Source organism: Octopus sinensis, linkage group LG5, assembly GCF_006345805.1.
Source record: "Octopus sinensis linkage group LG5, ASM634580v1, whole genome shotgun sequence".
NCBI classification, from domain to species: Eukaryota; Metazoa; Mollusca; class Cephalopoda; order Octopoda; family Octopodidae; genus Octopus; species Octopus sinensis.
In genome coordinates, this window is record NC_043001.1 from 645,842 (window position 1) to 672,615 (window position 26,774).

The following is a 26,774-nucleotide window of genomic DNA, read 5'->3' on the forward strand; positions in this document are numbered from 1 at the left end:
TTATGGCTTCAATGATGTTCCAATTAATTTTCATTACATTTTCTCTCTCAGTTACAGTCTCAGAGTGGTACTCATATAATTTGCCAACAGTTTTCATTTTATAAGGTCAACTCATTAACCAGTGTAGATATTGGCCAACTCTGTTATGTCTTGATGATCTCACAGAGCTGCTACCATGCTGGACAAAATGCTTAGTAGTGGTATTTCATCTGTCTCTACATTCTAAGTTCCAATTCTGCCAAGGTCAACTTTACCTTTCATCTATTTGAGGTCAATAAAATAAGTGTCAGTTGAACACTGGGGTTGATGTGATCAACTTAGCCCCTCTTTTGAAATTGCTGGCCTTGTGCCTAAATTTGACACCCTTTTATTAATTATTTCTTTATTGCTCACAAGGAGCAATAGAGGGGACAAACAAGGACCGAAATACTGGCTGATGAAATACTGCTAAGCATTTCGCCCGGTGTGCTAACAATTCTGCCATCTTGCCACCCTCACTCTTTTTATTATAATTACTTCTCTGTGGAATTCTAATGGAAGATCCTTCACTGTCCTTTTTTTGGTTTTCAATAATCTTTTATGGTAACTATGTGATGCTGTTTTTAAGGGAAAATTTTCAGACAAAATATGTTCTTTGAAGGAGAAACAAAAGATTTTCCTTCAGGTTCCAACTTCTATATTTCATAAAAGCAATCACCACAGAGTGGAGGCAAGCTGCTGGTAGTATGAGTCTTAGAAAACAGGCTGGATTTCAACTTTATTTCATTAAATCCTTATTTTTGTTATTTCTGACCAGTGTACGCTGCTCGGATAAAGATGGACATGAAACAAAATGTCAGTGTTGAAAGGAGGACCATTCTCCAATTCACTTATGTCATTGGGTTGCATAAATGTCATTCGTGTAATGATTACAAAATATTTTCATTTCATTTATTTCTTCAATGTCATTTTTCATTTCAAATATTTTGAAATCCTAACAAAAACAAAATAAATTTTTTCCAGAAATGTTCAAATTTACTGATTAAATTCCTTTTAGCTTTTCCATTGATAATTAGTTTTAGCTATTCAGCTGTGGCCACTCTGGAGCACTGCTTGTGATTTTAGGACTGATTTTCTAAAATAAATAGCAACTAGTGTTATGAAAATTGTTTGGATTCAAGGAATACATGAAATTATTTCTGAGTTGGAATCTTCTCTGTGTCTTCTATTGCAATGTGGATAAGGCCTCCTCCTCCTCAGACCCACTTGCCAACTTCTTTTTCATCATTCCCATCACTGAATAACACTTTCAAGATCTTGCTCTAAATATTTCATTCAGCCTTTTCTTTCCCGTGTTTATTAAACTGACACAGACCAACAACAATTCCACCAATAATGTTGCAGTACAACACCCTCCCTTTCTGAGCAGCCTATAACAAACCCCAATTCAGGAATATTGTGAAACAAGAGACATATTGCTTCTTCGATGATTTCAATCTTTCTTCGTTCACTATTTAATTTTGATTCTAATTTGGAACTAAGGACTTTTATTTCTCCAAGAATGAAGAACTGGTTTCTTAATAATTCTGACTTGCTCTTGTGTTTTAATTTGTCACCTTTTTTTTTCCATTTAAATCATTCCAGGTTTTCTCATTCAGTAATTAGTGTGTCTACAACAGTAACATAACTTTGCATTCATAAATCATGGAGCCACAAGCCAACCTCACCAAAAATACTTACAGTGATATCCTTAAAATTATTTTGGTTATAAATGTAACAGACTAGTTGGAACATTACATCTGCCATCAGGATATTTTCTGTATTTCCTGATCCAGCCTAACTGCATATTTCATGCAATTCTTTGAGTTTTCTCATCTTCTTTTTGGTTGATGTGATGGATGAGATGGTAAAATGGAAGGGAAATTAAAGTTTTCAACTTCGTAGAATTTGTGGAAAAAAAGCAAAAAAAAAAGCTTAAATTGCTTATATTTCAATCGGGTTTTGCTATTCCAGGAGATGCCATTTCTGTGGAATGATGATGAAGGTTGAAGGGGAAAATATATAAAGAAATAAAAAGATTGAAAGAAAAAGACAAAAGGTGAAGAATGTCATTGGGAAGACATTAATTAAAATTTCACCATTTACTCTTGGAGACTTGAGAATTTCTCTCTGCTGACAATGATTAGAACTTGACATAAAAATCATAGAAGTAAGTCGATCTTTTGGGGCTTAACTTAATTGTGAAAGAACATATCGGATATATTTAGTGCCAATTAGAATTTTCCTTATTATTTTCTTCTCATTCTGTAGTTTTATATCTATTTGTTTTCTTTTTTGGAAGCAAAAATGATGGAATGTATTTTTCAAATTACATCATCATCATCATTGTCATTATTGTTATCTGCTCGATTTTTGATGTTGGCTTAAAATGGATAGATTTTCTGGGGTAGTGTTTTACAACCAGATGCAATTCCTGTTGGCAATCCTATTAGTTGGCTCTTATGTTACACTGGGATGTCATGCATCTACTCCAAGACTGAGATATAATTTGAGAATAAAACACACACACACACACACACATGTTGCTAAAATGTTGCTGATATATCTGATGCAGGAAGCATTAAAATGCTAAGTCTGCAGAAGGATAAAGAAAAAAAAGTTATTAGTTGATGACAAACATTATTTTCAGTTTCTGAAATATTTCCAAAATTGTTTCCTGTAATTACTGGACAATATAATATTAGTCTTTGGCTAATATCATTCTTTCTTGTTAACCTTTTAATGCTCCCTGCTTTGAACATGCTGAAGTAACTAAAACAGGTATTTTTTACGGTATCTGGATATCAGAGGTGTTAAAAAAAACCCAACCAATTTTGTCCATAAAATTAAAATTTAAAACCTGTGTTTTAATAAATTACATAAATACAAGCAGGGTTGAATTATTCTGTAAATTTAGATAATCACATAAAATAGGCTGTAATTTTTTAATTAACCTGATTTCATTAGGTTTGTAATTGCAATCTAAATAAGAGAAAATTGCTCTATAACAAATTGCAATGCATCATCATCATCATCATCATCATTTAGCATCCGTTTTCCATGCTAGCATGGGTTGGACGGTTCAACTGGGGTCTGGGGAGCCCGAAGGCTGCACCAGGCCAGTCAGATCTGGCAGTGTTTCTACAGCTGGATGCCCTTCCTAACGCCAACCACTCCGAGAGTGTAGTGGGTGATTTTATGTGCCACCGACACAGGTGCCAGACGAGGCTGGCGAACGGCCACGCTCGGATGGTGTTTTTATGTGCCACCGACAGGTGCCAGACGAGGCTGGCAGACGGCCACGCTCGGATGGTGTTTTTATGTGCCACCGACACAGGTGCCAGATGAGGCTGGCGGACGGCCACGATTGGATGGTGTTTGTTACGTCCCCAAAGCACGGAGGCCAGTCTATGCGGTACTGGCTACGGCCACGTTCGGATGATTTTCTTGTGTGCATAATTTCGCAAATGTATTTTTATTTATAAAAGCAAAAGAATTGAAAAAAAAAATCTGCTCCTGTGTTCTTTATTATTTAGCTTACATTTACATAAATAACCATGCAAAGTTATAACGAGGAATGGACATAAAAAGGTTAAAGATGGAAGAAGGATATTTGAAGAATTAGCTGCATTATCTTAATTGAGACTTTGTTTTTAGTTACAATATATTTTCTTCTATCAAATACTCTTTTTTCCTTCAATCACTCTCAACATTTTTCTTGACTCTGCCATCTCTAACCCTCATGGGGTATAATTAAAATATTTACCTCAGATAAGCTGCCTGGTTGACTATCAAGATTCTAAATTGAGAAGAAACAAACAACAGCTTTGCTTCTACTAATTAGTTCTCGTTTTACAACTAAATTATATTTTTACTTTTTTAACTGTCACTCAACACCATGTGTGCCTTGTTTTAAAAATTTACTCAACAACTCTAATGAAAGGACACTTTTTCTTTTTTCCTTTCTTACTTTCCAGTTAAACTTTTTAAATCCATCTTGGTTTTGGACTGGGATGGGTTGACATGTTCAGCAAATGGAGATATTTCCATGCTTTTGCAATTTGAATCTTACTTTTTGAATTGATCCCTGCCTAATGGTTTCCGCAGCTCCTAATTGGCAGCAATACAAACTTGTTAGTCATTAGTTTCATTAAACATACTGTTTCCCTAGCTCCAAATTGAGTGAGAGTGTGTGACAGAGAGTGAAAGAGAGAGAGAGAGAGAGAGAGAGAGAGAGAGTGAGTGTGTGTGTATGAGAGAGAGAGATACTCATTTATATAAAAGAGTACTGTATTGTTACGAGTAAGTAGAGTTCATCAGATCCTTGATGTTGTGCCTGTTTCTGCATTTGGGCCTTTACCTTTTCCCACTCCGTTTATTAGGTTATAAAACAAAGAGAACCTACAGAGACACAAACTCAGTAACTAAGCTGCAGGCTGACAAGTAGTTTGGTAATCTAAAGTATTGTGATCAAATCCTCTTAAAGGGCTACAGAATATAAAGTGATCGAGAAGGGCAACAATAATTACATTTAATATGAATCTGGGAAGACTCCTGTAGTATTGATTGAGATATTTAAAGTATAAGGCTATCTTTGGAGAAGATAATATTCTGGTACCTAGGCAAGAGAGGCAGGTGTACATTGTTGGATGAAATGGAAAAATCTGAAACACAAGGAAACCCTAAATTACAAACAAACAGGGCCCCATATACTAATACCCTGGCAGCCCAATAATTTATCCATTCAAACATTCTACACTTAAGCCTTATCCTTCTTATTAACTCTTTTAGTTTCACATAATTCTTATAATCAACCTGTTCAAATAATCTCTCTTCACTCCTCCCTACCACTATCATTATTATTGCCCTTCTTTTAACTCTGTCTATAAAGTACACTTGCTGCCTGTTGGCTTTCCAGATGGCTCCTTATACACTTGTCAGTTAGTACAGAATGTCCTCCTATTTATTCACATACCAAAGGGTCTAAGCGTTATCCTATCATTGACTCTCTTCTCAACACAACTTATCACTTCAAGTGACCCATTACCAGCATCCAGGTTTCTTTTTTTACATATTTTCCCCCTCATATGGATTAGATTTCCTGTGTTGGTGCATATTTTATCTGCATCTGTGCATCTATGAGCTGTGCAGGCTGCACAGTGTACACGTGATAGAATTTCTATCAATTCCTTTTGATGGCCCCCATGATAAGGCCAAATATTAAAAGCCTCATATCTAATGAATAACTCCCTATATACTTTCACCAACTATTTCTGTTTTCCCCTTTTAATATCTTCAATCTTTTACTCATTTCAGCCATCTGGCTCTGGTTAGGCTGCAGTACCATCAAGTTTCTTTTATTTTCTTTATTTAATTTTGATTCTTGTTAACTTGAGTTGAAAAGTTCAGGAAATAACTCTTGTATGAAAGATCTATATTTTGTTACTTATTTTCCTTTGGGCCTAGGAGTCTTCTAAAGCTAAACAACAATGCATAGATGATAACAGTGCAACGTTATTTATGTACAAAACCACGGAATGGTTGTGATGACAAACTTTGACTATACAACCTTTTACCCAGTGGTGCCAACCATTTAACAACTCCACCTCACAAACATAAGATACATGACTTACAAAAAAAAAAAAACTCTCAAAATATTGCTTAGGCCCTGTTTAACTCTGACTGAGCAGAATTAATGACATTCTAACCATGACAGTTCTGTTTTTTTAGTCATACATTATCTAAGGGGGCTTCTTTGCTAAATAATTTTTTTAACAACAATTTTTAGCAAGTCCAGTGACCACACAGAGCCCCACCTTTCACATTGACTTGTACAGTCCTTCTTTTTATGTTCCAAATAATATTCTAGAAGTGGTTGTTGTTGTTGTTTAAACCAAGGTCAGTAGACTCAGGAAAAAATCTTTTTTCTATAATGGTTGGATGTAGTGTGAGAAAGATTTGATTGCTATTTCTAGTTTATTTGGCCTCAAATCAACCCTGATTGTGTGGACCAATGGCTAAAGACTCTCAGTCCATAACTGTCATTTCTTTTTCTTATTATGTTATAATAAGTCCTTTACTTTTTTAAGTAGAATCTTACTTAAAAGAGCTCTGATTGCTATTTCTAGTGAGTCAACCAACTACATAGACGTTCCCTAACTGGTTTATATTTTGAGATTAGATTATAAATGAGAACCCCAGTGATGAAGTTGATGCAATTTTGGATAGGCAGCCTGTGATATTATTGGTGTAATAAGAGTATATCTACTGGAGGGGGTGGGAGGCTGTAACACTGTTTTGTTGGCTTGTAGTGTTAAGGGAAAAGCTAGCTGTGATAGTCTAGTTCCTATCCAGGAAATATGTATATCTCTCTTCTACTTTATGCTACAGAAACAATTATCATTGAGATTAACAGACATATAAACTCTCTTCTGTTCTTTTCGCTATAATATTGCACCACTTCTTTCCCATCACACACACACACATTTATATACATAAACAAACAGTGATACACACACACACACACACACACACACACACACACACACGTATTTACATAAACAAACAGTGATATATATATATACATATATACACACACACACATGTATATATGTAAATGCATATTTATGTACATAAACATATAAAACGATATTCATAAGCATAGAGAGAAACATAAATGAATATACAGTTATAAAACTATACTGTAAACACACATTTACACAATGAACACACGTGTCCATATGCTAATGAGATAAATATAATTATACACACAAGTGTTTATGAGTGTATATATCTAAGTGAGAGACATTTGGAAACAGCTGTTGGTATTAATTAGTTAATCACTGAGCTTATCTGATAAAAGAAGTCACAAGAATATACAACAACAATTTTCCAACTAATTTTTATTCGACTATTGTCTATTTGAATGCGATTAACTTGATACATAATTTACAAAGATGATATTACAATCATAACTGTTGTGGTGGTGATGGAGGTGGTGGCGGTGGTGGTGGAGGTGATGGAGGTGGCAGCAGCAGCAGCAGCAGCAGCAGTTATAGTGTGAATGATCTAGTTACCATTTGATGGTTCCAGATGACAGTTGATCTCTCACACTTTTTTATATTCCAGCTGCTGACTATCTGTTTGTGTATGTATAAACACACACACACACGCACACACACGCACACACACGCACACACACACACACACACACACACACACACACACACACACACATATATATATATATCTACGTACAGAAAATAAATGACAGCCTGGCTGAGTGGTTAAAAGTTTTGCTTCCCAATCAGGAGGTTGGGGATTCAATACCACAGTGTTCGACAGCTTGGACAAATGACTTGTAGTATTCTTTGTGATGACTTATATTTTTTGCTCGATGTTTTAGGCACTGAGCAATCCCTCTTTTTACACTGTATGAATGGTGGGATTGAAGTTGAGGAATCATCCAGTGAAGGTTGGCTTGCGGGTTACGGATGTCCTGAATCCATACTTGGTGTGTGTTATTAGTATGTCCAGGAATGCTAGCTGATTGTCTTTTTCCTTTTCCATTGTGAACTTTATGGATGGCTTTATTGAGTTTACATGATCACATAATTGAGTTCACGCAAAGATACCAAAAGCTCAGGGAGATGAACTAAGGTGGAAAGTGAGACAGGTACTAGAAAAAGCAAAACTTCCTAAACCAAACATCACTAAGTAAGAAAGTTCGTTATCAAAAGACTACAGAGTGACAATTCCCTCATAATACTTCTAGCAGACAAGGGAAATTCTACAGTGGTGATGAACAAGTTTGACTACTCTGAAAAGTTGGCAAGTCTTATAAGTGATGGTAGCTACAGTAAAATAAAGAAAGATCCAACTCTGAAAACAGAGAGGAAGTTGTCACAGATCTTGACCAAGAACAAGGATCACTTTACACCAATGAAGTACAGACAACTGACTCAACACTACAGTAAACTACCACACATGTACGATCCCCCTAAGATTCACAAGAATGGTATTCCATTAAAACCCAAAATGAACTGTAGCGGTTTAGTGTGTCATCCACTGAGCCGCTTCCTTGTGGATGTAATCAGTCCATTAGTAGGAAAGTCAACATCGTACGTGAAGCATTCCACCCACTTCACAGAATTGATCAAGGATACCCCCATTGAATCCAACCAGAGGGTGAGTCTAGATGTGATAAGTCTGTTCACCAAAGTCCCAACTGATGAAGCACTATCGGCAATTCAAGAGAAATTAGTGACAGACACCCATTTAAAAGAACGCACTAGTATACCCATAAGAAACTTGATGGAAATGTTGACCTTCTGTGTAGAAACTACCTGTTTCAGTATGGACACTGATATATATCAACAAGAGCAGCCATACTGGAGCACTGCCAAAAAGAATTTCAGTTAATTACATTATATTGACCAGCACTTGAGAAAAGGTAAGTTGTCCTTTTAGCATAAAAGAAGATGACTTCTATTAGGAATTTCTCTTTGGTACACTTCAAATCCAACACACACACACGTGTCTATATACACATATCTGCTCAACACAATTACAATATCGAAACCCATAACATACATACAAAGCACGAATATGATTATACAGAAGCCAGTAAGGGAAAATCTAAGTGGCCTCACAACCTACTGGAAATAATAGTTACATCTCTCTTAAATCATAGCTATTTCTTAAAATAGTGGAAGGACTCACTGAATAATGTAGTCCTAGATATACAATATTTGAAACAGAGATACGACAGTCATAGCTGGAATGCTTTTGATCAGAAGCGATCAAGAACAACAGCAACAATCAGTGCCTCTTTTATGTTTTCACCAAACACAACATTCATATTGATATTTTAAAAACAGGAAGGATTCATTGAATCATGTAGTCATAGATGATGATGATGATGATGATGATGACAACACTGTCATTTTTGTTAATGAGCAACCAATTATTTGATCTGCTGAACAGTCTAATCATTAAAACTTAACATGTGGCTTAGTATTCCAAAGTTGACCACTCTTGTGATTTTTAGGTTGAATCAGTATACCCCAATAACTGGGACTTTGGAACCATGTGCAAGGCCTAGCCAACAAATTTGCACCTCAGTTTACCTAATTTCACTTAAAAGACTTGAAATGGCAAAAGACCCGAGTCTCAAGATGCCATCATGTAGGAGCAAATGCTTTTGTCACTTCATGAGTGTGTGGCAAAGTTCTTCCTAACTCGACCGTGGTGGGATCCAATTTTTGGAGAGAGTGACACTGTGTGAGGTTAAAAAGACAGGTTGTAATACTTTTAATTATAGATATGTTCTGAATGACATTGAACTGGGACTAAAATGCAGTATCAAATATAGTGGAGCAAACATGCACTCACACACACACATACACACACACACACACACACACACACACACACACACACACACACATGTATCCGTAATAAGTGGAAACAGGTTGCTATTTATGGTAGCTGAATAATCATGTGACCAGTAAATATTCTCTGCTGAATAGCTTTATTGATTTTTCTCTAATACATTGAAACTATTGAACGATAGAGGAAGAGGTAGAATGGCAGAGGGAGTTAAAAATGAAAAAAAAAGATCAAACATACCACAATTACAAACTGATCAAAATTAAAGCTGTTGGCATTCCATGTAGAATATTATTATTTACATGGAATCCCAACTGCCGCAACCAGATCAATTTTTTCCACTGAAATTTCAAGCAAACCAACTTCAGTTTCTGATCTGTGTGCTTTTTATGTGCTTTTAGGAATTTTCTCCCTTAAGATTCTACTTCTGTTTATTTTATTTACTCTGGTTTGTTTTATTTTAATGCACTCATTAGTATAACAGCTTTTGAAAACTGTAGAGATTTGCCCAAGAAATTGTGGCAGCCACACATTTCACAGTTGAATGCATTGCCATCTGCAAGTCATACAACTATGAAATGCGATCCACTGATAGAATTTCTATGCCGTTACTTGACCTTTGGGAAATAGCAGCTAAATTTCCTACTAATCATACCCTACCATCTAAAAAATGAAGGCAAACTCCTTTGAACAATTCTGTCCCTGATATTCAAAATAATTTATCAAAGAACAATGGACCGTCAGGGCTGGAATGCTTTAAATCCAATCTCTGCTGAATCAGGGCTGAACTTTGCAGTAAATGACATTAGGTTATTTATGTGTTTAATAGAAACCCTTTTTATTTTATTTTATGTTTTTTTTTTACTCAAAACAACTAAAATGAAAGCTAATTGTTGTGTTGCCATGGTTAGCTCTGATGGTATGGTCTAATGACCCTTTGGTCTTCAGTCAAATGATTGGTGTCATCCCCGTTTACCCTCAACCATGTCTATGCACAGCTAAAGTTTGCAATCAGCTCAGAATGTAAATGAAATGGTGTGCACCAAAGTTCAGTTGCTTAAAATAATGCACTAACGAATAATTATAATAAAGATTTCCTAGTTAAATATTTTTATTGGCTTGAATATACTTTGCTGTTCATTTCTAATAAATCACAGTTTCACATTTGTCCAGGCCCTCTTTATGCACAGAAACCAGTAAAAAGGAGAGGAAACATGTTAATATGGTGCATAACATCTCTATCCAAATAAGTAATATGTTAGTGTTTACTTGAAACACAGTAAGATATTCATATGAGATGTGGCATGACAGCGTGGACAGTGTTGTATTATCTCTACTGACCAGTCTGTTTCAATAGCCTCGATTAGATTCTGATTGTGGTCACAATAGAGACAAACATGATGACCTTTGTCTGAATGCAATATTTTCTGTTCCTCTGTATTTAAAGTTGGTGATGTGCACTGCAGTATGGTGTTTGGGAGCAAGGAGTTATGACACTGCAGCTATTTTCGAGTGAGAAATATCGTTGTAGGAATGATGTTCTCTGAGTGTTTGCAGGTAATTTTACATGTGCCAGCTGAGATTGTGATAACAGACTATGCCACTTACATATCTAGGTGGGTGGTTATTCTTAATACTATTGTTTCATTGTGTAGGCGATCTAATGGTGCAATTTGTAATGATATGAACTGCCCTATTCTGTGTAGTTTGTGGTGAAAAGATTGGTGGCCCAGCTGGGGCAGAGCTGACAGAGTTTATGATGGAACTAATGGATTGCTTGTACATAAATGTTGTTTGTTTCTTTTTCCCAAAATGTTGTATCTGTGAGTAGCTTCTGGATGTTTAAGTATCATTCCCCCCCCCACCCCAATTTTTATTTGGCCTTTGGTGTGTGCTTTGAATGCTGTCAGACTGGCGTACAGATCTTTTAATATTTTTGTCTTCATGTCATTGAGTGAGACGACTGGTTGTAGTTGGTGTTGTTTGTTTGAGAGAGGATAATGGATTTGGTAAACACTACTTTTAAGTTAATTATTTTAAGACCTGGTTTCTAGATAATTGATGAGTGGTTTGTTAGTTGAATTGCAGTATCTGCAGAACCATGTGAAATGTGAAGATGTGAAAGGACTGGACAAAGCAACAGATCTTTGTAGTACCCCATTTGGGAAATTGTGAGTTCTGAATGTATTGTTAGTCTACCCCACAGATTTTGTAATCTTTAAAGTGATTTATTGGCCATCATTTTGTACTGTTATATTTTATTGTAGAGCAGGAAATGTAGTTTAAAGCTTTGACGATGCCTGTAGTTTGTATTTTTTATGTGCTTTTATTTTTGTTGTAGTTGTTATTTATTGTCTCTGTCAAGTTCCTGAGCAACAGTCAAACGGAGTGGCTTGAATCTATGTTGTAACTTGGAGAGGTGTATGTGTAGTTAGTGATATCATGATTGAATCTTCCTCAAATTATTGAGGGCTTACATGAGAAAATGATGGGTCTGTGTGATAACAGTTCACTTAGGCTTTTGTTGACTTTCACAATTATTATGATTTGGACCAGTTTTCAGAATCTAGCAATCCATCAGTAATTGTAAATGTCAGTGTTGGGCATGCTGATTGTTTTGGTGCTTTAGGGTTGTAAGTCTGTGATTTTGTCAAGATATTCAATAAAGTGATTGCAAAGGGAGTACAATTGAAGAGTAGAGAAGACCCTTTAGTTTTAGTGAGGATATGACAACCTCTTTGGAGCCAGTGCTATGTTAAAACACACCCAGAATGATGTATGCAACCCATGCTAGTACGAAAAGCAGACATGAAAATGATAATCATGATGATGAAGTATATTTATAAGAGTCATTTAGGAAAGAGACTTTTTACATTAATGTCCAATTACAGAGAGGCATCTGGCTTAAGCCACTTTGTCTTGAGAGTTAATCCTTCCTCCAAAGAAATGTATCCATTTTACTGACTTATTTCTATTTGCACTGTTGACAAGAGACTGTACATAACAACACATATGGATCAATTCAAAAACTGGGAATCGTTACAGGTTTAGATTTTCTGGTTTTATTCAATGAAAGTTAATCTAAAATTATATATTGATTAATTTTCAAACTGCTGTTTAGTCAATTTAAGCTAAAATTAAAGAGAAATATAATTAACTCTGTTCAAATAAGTAAATATATATGTAAATAAAAATGAGAAAAATGAATACTAGGTGTGTGTGTGTGTGTGTGCGTGCACGCATGTGTGTGTGATGTGTAGGTTTTAAACTTATATAGAGATATATTAAAACCAAATTAATATTATCTGATAAAGAACTCAATGCATATAAAAGAGTTAAATCATCTTTTTTATATAAAAGTTGATAGCATCTTTAAAGTTTTGAAAAGCTGAAATATATTTTGTTAATTAATTCTTCATTATAACTTTTAAAAACAACCCGTTGGCTTTTTGCTTCAAGACTGTTTACTGTGAATAGCTTTCAGTTATTTGTTGCCTCTTACTGTTTGTGTGTTCCGCTTTATCTTCTTTATCTCTTACTCTGTCACTCTTGCAATATTATCTCCGACAGAATGGTGTCTTATCCAAGATGGTGTTCATGGTAAGCAATAGCCACACAACATGTCTCTTTGTTTTAATTCATACACAGTTTCTGGCTCTTAACATTCTGAGCATAAATTCTGCTGTGGTCACTTTAGCTTTTATCCTTCTAAGATCAATAAAATAAAGTACCAGTCATGTACTGGGGCTGATATAATTGATTATACTTCTCTCTCTAAATCTTCAAAATTGTGCCTCTATTTTAGAAACAATTTTTTGTCATCGTTCTTTGTCATTGTTCAATGTCTTTTTTTTCCATGCTGGCACAGGTTGCACGTTTCGCTAATCAACATGATCAGTTGATTAGCAGCATCATGCTCCAGTGCTTGTTATGACATGATTCCAGTGTTTGGATGTCCTGTCTAACACCAGTGCAAACTGGCTGCTTTCTTCAGAGAGGTTGTTGTGTATGTGCTCACACATGTGTGTTTGTATCACAGTAGTTGAATAGCCATTCCACATTTGTACATCAACTGAAAGGGTTGGCAATAGGTGGGGCATTGGTGAGACTAGTCCAGCTAATGCCAGTATGGAAAAGCTAATACAAAATAATTGAAATGATACATAAAAATAATTCTAAAAGATATAATCAAAAGAAGAAGGGTTCTACTCATAATCCTTTTACAAGGTTCCCATACTGGAACAGGAATTAGTTGAGCCCAGACTAGAAACCTGGCTGAAATGTCGGTCATTAACTGGACTCCACTGAAGATCTGCAGTGTTAGCTCGGTTACAAGAATGTAATCGAGCTAACACAGGCTGTCAAGCAGTTGGGGAAACAAACACAAAGTATTAAACAGGACAACAAATTAAACCTATTTCCTTCCATACCATTTTTGATTATTCAAGATATTAGTTGATATAAATTTACAGTGAAAGACACTTGTACTGGGTTTTATGCACACACACATACACACACACAAATATGCACACACACAAACACATGCACACACACACACACATACATACATACACACACATGTATATATACACATGTACACATACACATAACTGCATGCACAATTATAGAATTATGATATTACATTTTGTGTATCTGTCATAGTATTTGGCAAAATTTTGTGGAAATAAAAAAATTTAAAAACTTTTATGAAAATATTGTCAAATTTTTAGAAATTTCATAAGAATTTTATCATTAAAAAAAAAAATATTCTAGAAATTTTGTAGCAATATTATAGAAACAATTTTTTTTTTTTTTTTTTTTTGCAGAATGTAAATTTTGTAGAAATCTATCTTTAATTTGTTCCAGTGAGTGAAGTGTGACTTTGCTGGAGCACGACCTTCATCAGAACTTGGTTGTTTTTAAGTTTGGCATTTATTGTTAGTCTCTTTGGTGAAATATTAAGTTACAAGAATATAACCAAGCTAACACTGGCTGTCAAGTAGTTTGCAGAAACAAGCTCAAAGACACACATTCATGATGGGCTTCCATATAGTTTCCATCAATCCAATTCCCTTACAAGACATTTGGTCAGCCTGGGGTTGTAGTTGAAGACATTTGCCCAAGGTAGCATACCACAGTGGCACCGAACCCAAAATGATGTGGTTTTAAAGCATACTGTAGAGAATTTTGTAAAGTTTTGTTAGATTTTGTAAGACGGTTTTTTTCCTTTGTTTAAATGTTCTGTTCTTAGCAGACATCAATATACACATAGCTCTCAATTGATTGGGAGAAGCTCTTGAAAGTTATAGACTTTATAGATTTAAATTTGTGAGTTTTGAATGTAGAGGGGCTGTTGTTTAACTCCAGCTTCGATATTCTTCAGACTTCCTCAGACCCCATTATTAAAGGCATTCTAGCCATGACCATCCCCTCCTTCTAGAAGTTTTTCTAATACTTCATTTCTTCCCGTTATCTAAAGAGGTAAGATATGATTAGAGGGAGATCTAGTTGCCATTTCCAGCAAACTGAAAGATGATGCAGAAGCTCCTTTGCTGGCTTCTAGAGGAGTGACAGAGGATTAGACTGATTACTTGTGAGTATGTAGTTCTGCCTTTCTCGTTTCTGAATTCAGGTATTACTGGGCTCACCATTACTTGTGGAATATCCTGGCACTAGCCAGAGTATTCAGTGTTCAGGCCATCACTGCAATAAACTCCCTGATATAACTGTGCAGTAACAACTTTAAAAATATCTTGTGTGCGATATAATATCAATAGTTGAATTTACAATGACTCAATTTTCTGTTAAAAATTTTGTTCTAACTAAAACAATTCTTCAGTGAAAGAAATGGATATTAAGGCTAGGATTAGAAAAAATATTTACATATTTATTTCACTTTTAGTGTTCTAGAATCTAGCACCGTAGGCAGTTGCTTTCTATCCCTATCTTCAGTTCTGCCTTTAGTTTTCATCTTCAAGAGAGAAGGTAACAGGAATATCAAAGATATACAGGTAAACATGATTCAGGTCTATCTCACCTGTCTATAAATTTCTGGTCTTGTCATGTAAAAAAAAAGAAAAAGAAAAAGCGAAATTGTAATGTTGCTGAAGTTTCTGGTTAATGTTTGGCCATTTTTAATTACAGAAGCAGAAGTAATTAAAGAATTTGTATAATTCTCCCAACAGTTTCTTTGGAATTCAATATCATGGCCTGTAATTAGTTTTGGAAGAAATAAATGGTGGATGAATTTACAAAAGAGACTCCTTTCTTTATAAATCAGCCTGAATTAGATTTTGATCCTCTACATATACTACCTATCACCTTATAACAACAAGAGAGCTTCTACGTGGCTGTTAGATCTGCTAGAAATAGCAGCTGATTTCCCTCAAATCACACTATGCTGCTATCTTGACCCCCCCCCCCAAAAAAAAAAAAACAAAAAAAAACAGAAGAACATACTAAATAATATAATATTCTGATATTGAGAAAGATAGGACAGTCAAAGCTGGAATGTCTTTCATCATAGTTCTGAATGATCAAAATCGACCTGTGGTTAAACAGTAACAGCAGGGGATCCTCTACATTCAGAGACATAATTTCTGAAAACACTTTTTTCACCTTCAGAATTGTCAAAGCAAGGAATTAACTACTTGCATCAGTTGTTACCTGTCAACACACTGCACCCTTCAAAATTTCCATTTCCCAAAATTCACTAAACCAACCCTCGATTTTGTGTTTCTGCATCCTTTCCTCCTTCAAGACTCTTTTACTTTTCCCTTTTCTGCCTTGTTCTGTTTTATCCCATCTACTCTACACAAGCTTCAACTTTACTGTCTTTATTTACTTTACCCTTTTCTGGTGATTTGCAGGGCACCTGAGTGGTCATCATCATCATCATCCTCGTTTAACGTCTGCTTTCCATGCTGGCATGGGTTGGACGGTTTGACTGAGGACTAGTGAGCCAGAGGCTGCACCAGGCTCAATCTGATCTGGCAAAGTTTCTACAGCTGGATGCCCTTCCTAATGCCAACCACTCTGAGAGTGTAGTGGATGCTTTTACATGCTACCAGCATGAGGGCCAGTCAGGCAGTTCTGGCAACAACCACACTCAAAAAGTGTTTTTTACGTGCTACCTGCATGGGAGCCTGTCCGGTGGCACTGGCAACGACCATGCTCGAATGTTGCTTTTTATGTGCCACTGGGACATGTGCTGGTAAGGCGATGCTGGCAACGATCATGCTTGAATGGTGCTTTTTACATGTTACCATCATAGGAACCAATCCGTGGCCCTAGCAATGATCATGCTCGGATGTGCTTTCAACTTTCCACTGGCATGAGTGCCGAGCAGGTGGTACTGTCATCAGCCATGTCAGCGATTTTGATTTGATTTCACTTGCCTCAGTAGGTCTTCGTAAGCAAAGTGTCCAATGAATGAGGGGTACTCATAAGTGGTTACACCCTACACTCGGTATTATTATTATCATCATTAAAGAGGTGAGCTGGCAGAACCATTAGCACACTGCACTTAATGCTTAGCGATATTTTGTTTTCCTTTGTTTCCTGAGTTCACATGCCAACATGGTTGACTTTGGCTTTCTTCCTTTCGGGGTTGATAAGTACCAGCTGAGTACTAGGATTGATGTAATTCCCTTAGCCCCTTTCCCAAAATTGCTGGCCTTGAGCCTATAGTAGAAAAGATTATTGTTGTTATTATCATTGTCATGCCTCTTTTAACAACAAGAAATTACTAGTATTCCTCATATAAAGAATACTTTCTACTTAATTATGAACAACACTGAATTAGAATCCTCAAATCATTTTGAACTGTTGGGTGTCACCATCATTGAAGATCTCTGATTGTAAAAACAGGACTGCACACCAGTGACGTTCTTGTCTTTTTGATCCCAATAATTCTTGATGCTCTACAAAGCCCTGATGAGGCCTGCAAGTAGAGAATTTGCTCTTATATTTGGGATAGCACTGCTGTTGTACAAACACACAGACGTCCCAGATTACATCCAGAAAAAGGTCATAAAGCCAGTGGCAGATACAATTTCAAGCCCACAGACATAGAGTGTCCCCTCCCTCTGGCTTTTCTACTGCTACTATAATAGCCTCTGCTGGGCTCATACCACCTCCACTCATGCATTCCCAACCTACAAATCTCTCCTCATATCATCCTTGTTGTGTTCCACTCCTTCTCAAGTCCCACACTAACCATTATGCCCTCAGTCCTTCTTTTGCAGAACATCTGTTTCCTGCATTTCCGTTTCTGCTTATATCTTTCGGGCAGGTATTCACTTTTTTTAGAGAAATATTTATGGCATCAATCTCACTGCTATCAGAAGAGCTACAGAGGCCATGAGCACTGGCTCTTATTCCAGACCCAGCAAGTAAAAGTAAAACATCTGACAACATTTCAATCCATCTTTACACAGAACAGAATACATTTCTTAAATAAGAGGCAAAGCAAAAACAACACATCAAAATCAAACAAGGAAGTTTAAGATTATTAAATTATCAAAAACCATGAAGTATTGAGTTTAAATCTACCGAATGAAACATTGCAATTTAGGTGGGGTGGGGTGGGATTCAGTTATAAGAGGTTTCCATCATCAAAGTCACTTTTTGCTTTCTTTTCATCAAAAAAGGAAAAACACGCACACGCACACAAAGAAAACGATAAAATCTTTGATGCATGCATCACATTGAATGGCAACTACAGAATTTTCTTGGTAACAAAATAGTACAATACATATTTGATATTGTAAGACAAAGAATAGCAACATTTCCTTTGCACTAAACAATTTTGGTATTCTTCTGCAAAATATCAGGATCTCACTAGAAATGTTGAGATGGAGATACTTTTAAATTATCGATCCTTAAACCTATTAATTTCAATCTATCTTTGTGAATACTGACATTGAAAAAAATGAAAGAGTAAAAAAGAAAGCAAGAGGAAGATAGAGAGATACTTCGATATATATATATATATATATATATATATATATATATATATATATATATATATATATATATATATATATATATATATATATATATATATATATATATATATATATATATATCTACACACACATACATGGTGAGAGAGAGAGAGAGAGAGAGGGAGTGGTTGGCAATTTTGTAAAATATAACATCTTCCTGACTTGGATGTAAATATTTCTTTACTTTCATCAAATTAAATCAATACTTTACCTGCTTTACCAATCTAACCATTTAAATTAATTTTATTTATGTATTTATTTACATTTATTTATTTATAAACATCTTTTTTTTCTCTGAATCATTTCCTTATGATAACCATCTTCTTTTGGTCTGCTGCATTCCTTTCTTTCTTTGACTTTTTTTTACTACCTTCATCTCTGTAATTTCTTATGCACGCACATGCGTATGTGCATGTGTATATTCTTTTAGGAGGTATTTGTTTTTGCTTCTCATTATTGCATCATTATCACTCTTTACTCTCAATTCTTGTACCAACCCCACCACTACATCATATTGCACATTTGAAAAACAACAACAAAAATAACCATCCAAAAGCAAAGTGAAGATTTAAAGAAATATAGAAAAACAATCAAAAATTTTTCAAAAGTTCCTTTCTTTTTGTTATTAAACACACATGCACACATCTGTCTGTGCATCCCCCAATATGTTCTTGTCTATGAGGGACCACACCTTATACTGTATGTATGTGTGTATATATATATATATATATCATCATCATCATCATCATTTAACGTCCGCTTTCCATGCTAGCATGGGTTGGACGGTTCAACTGGGGTCTGGGGAGCCCGAAGGCTGAACCAGTCCAGTCAGATCTGGCAGTGTTTCTACAGCTGGATGCCCTTCCTAACGCCAACCACACCGAGAGTGTAGTGGGTGTTTTTATGTGCCACCGACACAGGTGCCAGACGAGGCTGGCAGACGGCCACGCTCGGATGGTGTTTTTATGTGCCACCGACACAGGTGCCAGACGAGGCTGGCAGACGGCCACGCTCGGATGGTGCTTTTTATGTGCCACCGACACAGATGCCAGATGAGGCTGGCAAACGGCCATGATCGGATGGTGTTTTTATGTGCCACCGACACAGGTGCCAGACGAGGCTGGCAAACGGCCATGATCGGATGGTGTTTTTATGTGCCACCGACACAGGTGCCAGACGAGGCTGGCAGACGGCCACGCTCGGATGGTGCTTTTTATGTGCCACCGACACAGGTGCCAGATGAGGCTGGCAAACAGCCATGATCGGATGGTGTTTTTATGTGCCACCGACACAGGTGCCAGACGAGGCTGGCAGACGGCCACGCTCGGATGGTGTTTTTATGTGCCACCGACACAGGTGCCAGATGAGGCTGGCAAACGGCCATGATCGGATGGTGTTTGTTACATGCCCACAGCACGGAGGCCAGTCGATGCGGTACTGGCTACGGCCACGTTCGGATGGTTTTCTTGTGTGCCACCGGCACTGGTACCACAAAGATACAAATTCCATTGATGTTCATCTATTTTGATTTGTTTTGATTTTGATTTTTTTTTTTTGATTTTCACTTGCCTCAACAGGTCTTCACAAGTGTCACAAGAAGGAAGGTATGCACAGGTGGACTGACTACGTCCCAGGTAGGGGCCACGGGTTATGACCTGACTAGTCTTGCCGGGTCTTCAGATGGTGTTTTTATGTGCCACCGACACAGGTGCCAGATGAGGCTGGCGAACGGCCACGATCGGATGGTGTTTGTCATGTGCCCACAGCACGGAGGCCAGTCGATGCGGTACTGGCTACGGCCACGTTCGGATGGTTTTCTTGTGTGACACCGGCACTGGTACCACAAAGATACAAATTCCATTGATGTTCATCTATTTTGATTTGTTTTGATTGATTTTCACTTGCCTCAGCAGGTCTTCACAAGTGTCACAAGAAGGAAGGTATGCACAGGTGGACCGACTACGTCCCAGGTAGGAGCCACGGGTTATGGCCTGACTAGTCCTGCCGGGTCCTCTCATGCACAGCACACTTCCATAGGACTCGGTCTCTAGTCATTTCCTTGGTGAGACCTAAAGTTCGAAGGTCGTGCTTCACCACCTCGTCCCAGGTTTTCCTGGGTCTACCTCTTCCACAGGTTCCCTCAACTACTAGGGAGTAGCACTTTTGCACACAACTATCTTCAGCCATTCTCGTCACATGACCATACCATCGCAGCCGTCTCTCTTGCACACCACAACTGACGCTTCTTAGGTTCAACTTTTCTCTCAAAGTACTTACACTCTGACGATTATGAACACTGACATTACACATCCATCGGAGCATACTGGCTTCATTTCTTGCGAGCTTACGCATATCCTCAGCAGTCACGGCCCATGTTTCACTACCATGTAACATGGCTGTACGTACACATGCATCATACAGTCTGCCTTTTACTCTTAGCGAGAGGCCTTTTGTCACCAGCAGGGGTAAGAGCTCTCTAAACTTTGCCCAGGCTATTCTTACTCTAGCAGTTACACTTTCAGCACACCCACCCCCGCTACTGACTTGGTCTCCTAGGTAGCGGAAGCTATCAACTACTAGTTTGTCTCCCTGGAACGTGGTAGAAGTTGGTCTCTGCACATTTCCAGTGTTTATTGCTCCTGAGCATCTGCCACAGACAAAAACTATTTTCTTAGTTAGCCTTCCTTTGACATTGCTGCACCTCTTATGTGTCCATAGCTTACACTTGGTGCACCTTATAGAGTTTCTACCTACACCTTTTTTACAGATCGAGCAGGGCCATCTACCTGAAGTCGTTTGTGATTGGTCCACCTTCCTACTTATTAGGACTTTGGTTTTGGCTAGGTTGATTCTATGGCCCTTCGATTCTAATCCTTGTTTCCACACCTGAAACTTCTCCTCCAGTTCTGATAGTGACTCAGCAATTAGAGCAAGGTCATCAGCATAGAGGAGCTCCCAGGGGCATCCTGTCTTGAATTCCTCCGTTATTGCCTGGAGGACTATGATAAATAGGAGGGGACTGAGGACTGAACCTTGGTGGACCCCAACCTCTACCCGGAATTCTTCACTGTACTCGTTACCAACCCTCACCTTACTAGCAGCGTCTCTGTACATGGCTCACACAGCTCTCACTAACCATTCATCTATCCCTAGTTTCCTCATTGACCACCAGATAAGGGATCGGGGGACCCTGTCAAAGGCTTTCTCGAAGTCAACAAAAGCCAGATACAAGGGCTTATCTTTGGCTAGGTATTTCTCCTGCAGCTGTCTTACCAGGAATATAGCATCAGTAGTACTTTTCCCTGGCATGAACCCAAACTGCATATCATCTAAGCTAACTCTCTCTCTAATTAATTGGGCTATAACCCTCTCCATAACCTTCATTACCTGATCCAGCAGCTTGATGCCCCTGTAGTTATTTGTATCTAGGGCGTCGCCTTTACCTTTGTAGCAGTTGACTATTATGCTGCTACACCAGTCATTGGGTATGACTCCTTCGTGTATCACCTGGTTTACTATACGGGTGACTAAGCTATAGCCGACGCTACCAGATATTTTGAGCATCTCTGCAGTAATTCCTGATGGGCCTGGGGCTTTCCCTGTTTTCATGCTTCTAATTGCCTTATCTACTAAGGAACTGTTAACTCGGATTGCTGGTCCCTCTGTTGGGTCGACATTCGGGAGACTCTCTTTATCCCATTCATTTTCCTCATTCAGCAACCTTTCATAGTGGCGTCTCCAAGCCTCTCTCTTTGCATCCTCATTTAGCGCAAGTGAACCGTCATCCTTGCGAACACATTTCTCTCCTACCATGTCACGATTCTCTCTCACACACTGTCTTGCAACACGAAATACCTCAAGTCTTTCATCCTCACGGCGCAGGACATTGGCAATATATATATATATATATACACACACATTATATATATATATATATGTACACACTCAATATATCGTCATCATCGTTTAACGTCCATTTTCCATGCTAGCATGGGTTGGATGGTTCAACTGGGGTCTGGGAAGCCAGGAGGTTGCACCAGGCTCCAGTATGATCTGGCAGTGTTTCTACAGCTGGATGCCCTTCCTTACACCAACCACTCTGTGAGTGTAGTGGGTGCTTTTTATGTGCCACCGGCACAGAAGCCAGAGGAGGCTGGCAACGGCCACAATCGGTTGGTGCTTTTTACGTGTCACCAGCTCGGAAATATATGTGTGTGTGTGTGTGTGTGTGTATATATATATATATATCTATCTATATATATAGATGTATATATATAAACATTTATATGTTTTCTGTAATGTTTTAAAAGGTTCTGGAGATTTGAAATTTAAGGTGATGCATTGTTATACTACTACTACTACTACTACTACTACTACTACTACTACTACTACTACTCGGAGGAGGAAGAAGAAAGACAAAATGTACAATTGGTGCAATGCAGTGAACAGGGACAGTGCTTGAGATGGGAGGAATATGTGATCAGCCGCAGAATATCATGGAAGGAACTTTGGGCTTGGGAACAAGCAAGAACATCCTTCCTGATCAAGTCTACCTTCGACGTTCTACCCTCACCGGCAAACTTAGTCCGGTGGAACATAAAAACAACCGATGAACGTAGATGCGGAGAGAAAGCGACGGTTAGACATGTTCTGTAAAACTGCAGACTAGCACTAGAAAGATATACATGGCAGCATAATCAAGTCCTCAGTGTCATAAGTGCAGCACTCAAGGAGAAGATTGAGAGGTACAATAGGGGAGAGTACCCAAAAGTAGAAAAGCGCAGGAAAGTATACTTCCAGAAGGAGGGAAAAGGATATAAAACCAGACCTACAAGTAAAGTATACGAGATAGACGAAAGATGGAAGGGATACTGAGAGGTGGCCACGGACTTGGAAAGACAAGTAATATTTCCACTAATAAAAACAACAAAAAGACCGGATTTAGTTCTATGGAACAGAGACCGGAGAATAGGAATTTTACTAGAACTGACAGTACCTTGGGAAGAGAACACTGGCAATGCAGAGAATCGAAAGGAGAAGAGGTACGGAAAACTAATTGAAGAATGCAGAGAACAGGGATGGAATGTCGAATATTACCACCTGGCAGTGGGGACTAGAGACTTCATTGAAAGAAAAATGACAATGCTATTCAAAAGAAGATTTGTTTTTTCTTGCTCGGAGCTGAGAAAACTAATAAGGAGAGTACAGGAGGCGGTCGAAAAAGCCAGCTTCTATATATGGCTGAAGCGGGAAGACCAAAAATGGCTTGAAAGTCATAACATGCCGGCGGGAAATAACATTGCTAGGTGAGACAAGCTGACACTGAATTAGCCTCACTGACTGACAGGCGACGGTCATTTAGAAAATGCGTGGGCTAAGACTACACGCCTTCACTGGTCAGTTAAGGTGAGACAGTGTCACATGACAACTTGCTGGGGCTGCTTGCTGGAGCCTAACAGCAGGTATTTAAAGGGAAAAATTTGACAAGTCAATCAGTCACCAGCTGACACTCACTGACAATACATCGAAGAGGCCAGGGAACAGAAGAAAGAAGACATACGCCCAACACCAAATCTGAAGACACCTCCGAAGGGGGGGGGGGCATGTCAAAACGGTAGAGAAGTAGGGGCTGAAACCGGACGTGGTTCCTCCTGATGATGTCTTGAGCTAACTGGATCCTATAAAGGAGCTGTTGTGGTAGCAGACCATGAAACATGGTTGAAATTCCACATGAGCAAACAATGGCACCTGTATGTGTTAGGAATAGCAGTAAAATCTCCTTTGACCCATCCTCAGTCTTAAATAGAGTAGGTGACCCTAGACAGTAGGGTTCTTAATTGACTAGAACACACTGGACATTCTCTCTCACACACACACACAGAAACACACAAACACATATACAACTGGTGGATTTGCATGAAAAGAGTCGACAAAGCCTTTCTCTGTTTTCTTGCTGAGTGTTGAATGGTTGGGTTTTGTTTTTTTTTGTTTTCACTTTCCCTTGGTAAGAGAAGATGAGGTTTGAACTAAGAACATACAGAACCAAAACAAATACTTCAAAATATTCCACCAATTCTTCACCTTTGGGCAGTACTTGGCTATCATCTCAAGAATGATGAAAGACAAAATTGACTCAAGTGGAATTTAATGTAAAGGGGTCTAAGAAAGTTGTGTGTAGTTAATGAAATAACCCCTCCTGCACGTATTTGTTTATTGAGCCTCTTCTTCCTCCCATCAGGAAAGCTAAGTTAAGCCTGGCAACTCAGAAAATAACTCAGAAAATCCACGACAGTTTTTGTAAAGGAACTGATATTGTTTTCCCATTTTAGCACTGGGCCAGTAATTTCAGAGCGGTGGGATGGTTGATTACATTAACCCTGGTGTTCAACTAACAGTTACTTCTTTTATTGACCTTGAAAGAATGAAAGTCAAAGTTGATGCTGGCAGAATTTGAACTCAGAACTTTAAGATGGAAGAAATGCCACTATGCATTTTATCTAGTGTGCTAACAATTCTGCCAGCTCACCGCCTTATAAGGGAGCTGAGATTAGTGGAGTAAAGAGAGAGAAGAAGCCATGATTGATGCAGTATCTTTAGACAAAAGACAAAGTGAATAGTTCTAGGGTCAAGGAATGGTATTGAAATGAGGGACTGATTTGATGTCACATCCAAAAGATCAGATTTAGTCTCCCAACAAGACTTCTACATCATTATTGTCTCTCCAATGTCACTGACAAGGCTTGGGCTGAGCTGAGGCTCTGGTAGAAAACATTTGCTCAACGTACCACACAGTCCAACTGAATCCGTAACCATTTGATTGTCATGTAAACATTTTGACCCCATGACCACCATAATGGAACATAACAATTCCCTTTCTGAGGTTCTTTCATTTCTGCTGCTAAACATTTCTAAAGCAGTCACAAGGTAACAAATCTGAAGGGGAAAGAGATATAAATGGAAAAGAAGGTATAAAGGGATCAAACTGGGCCCATTACATGACTGATATTTATTTCATCAATTGCCAGAACATTCACAAGCCAACCCCAATTCAGTTATGTATAAATACATTGTATTCACTCAGAAACATATTCTCTATTTACATTCAGATATTATGTTTGGTCTTCTACCAATACTGCCACACAATGCTGTCTGTTGTAACAATGAAATAATAGTTTACTTACCATATATTTGGCTCCTCAAATTCTTCTCTTATTGAACAGTTTATTTCTAGGATTTCTTTCTCAGATATTTTTTTGATTTGTTTTTTCGTTAATTTAGTTTTAAGTTAATTGAAATTTTTTCCTCATTTCTAGTGACACTTGTCTTTTATGATTTTAAATTTTTGTTGGTATTTTTAAATTAATCTTCTGTATGACCAGTGGGGAAGTGCTATACTGAAGGTGTTGCTATGCATCACAGACTTTCTCAACATCGCAATTTCAAATTACAAAAAGGGAGGAAAATATAAACTGTTTCTGGAAAACATAAGAAATAATTTTGTGGAAGGACAGAAAGAGACTGGTAGCAAAGGAGTGTGAGTAATTAATTCTTTGACGAATGTTCAACTCATCGGCAAAAATCTCAACTTCAAATAGATGTTCAGAGCTTGTAGAAGGATTTTTATTGTCCTCTCACTGATTCTGGAAAAAATAAGAAAAACAAGATATATTATATAGAGTTTAATCTGTTTTATACATATATATATATATATTTATACTGAGAGAGATATAGAGAGAGAGACAGTGAGGGAGAGATAGTAAGAGAGAGAGACAGTGAGAGAGAAAGAGAGAGAGAGAGAGGGAGAGATATGTGTATGCATGTATGTATTATAATTTTCTAAAAAATAATAATCATTTCTAACATAGGCAAATAACTATGAATTTTAGTTGGAGCTGGGTACTGCAGTCAAGTCTTTGTACTTGACTTTATCTTATTTGTCCTGGGAAAATGAAAGGTGAAGTGAAACTTTGATAGAAATTGAACTGAGAACCTAAAAAGATGTACCTAAACACCATAAGGTATTTTGTTTGATGCACAACCAATTACGCTAACCCCATTCCTTAATAATAATAATAATAATAATAATAATAATGGTTTCAAATTTTGCCACAAGGGCAGCATCTTTGGGGGAGGGGATGAGTCGATTACAGCGACCCCAGTGTTCAACTGGTACTTATTTTATCGACTATAAAAGGATGAAAGGTAAAGTCGACCTTGGAATTTGAACTCAGAATGTATTGATGGGCAAAATACCGCTAAGCATTTCGTCCATTGTGCTAATGATTCTCCCAGCTTCTCGCCTTACAAAAGGTGAATGTCAAAAATGGAAAAACAATAATAATAATAATAATAATAACA

The 26,774-nt window shown here is 37.6% G+C and overlaps 1 protein-coding gene across 2 annotated transcripts in view; it reads right to left on the reverse strand.

The window, feature by feature from the left end:
- The window catches only part of LOC115212029 (irregular chiasm C-roughest protein), a 275,233-nt gene extending 249,184 nt beyond the window's left edge, over nucleotides 1–26,049 (reverse strand). The window contains exon 1 of one of the 2 annotated variants that reach the window (XR_004999319.1): nucleotides 25,598–26,048. The gene's annotated coding sequence lies outside the window, so the exon portion shown is untranslated. Of the gene's footprint in view, nucleotides 1–25,597 lie in introns of both variants that reach the window. The other variant, XM_029780828.2, reaches the window with a different exon arrangement.
- Between the last annotated feature and the right edge of the window lie 725 nt (nucleotides 26,050–26,774).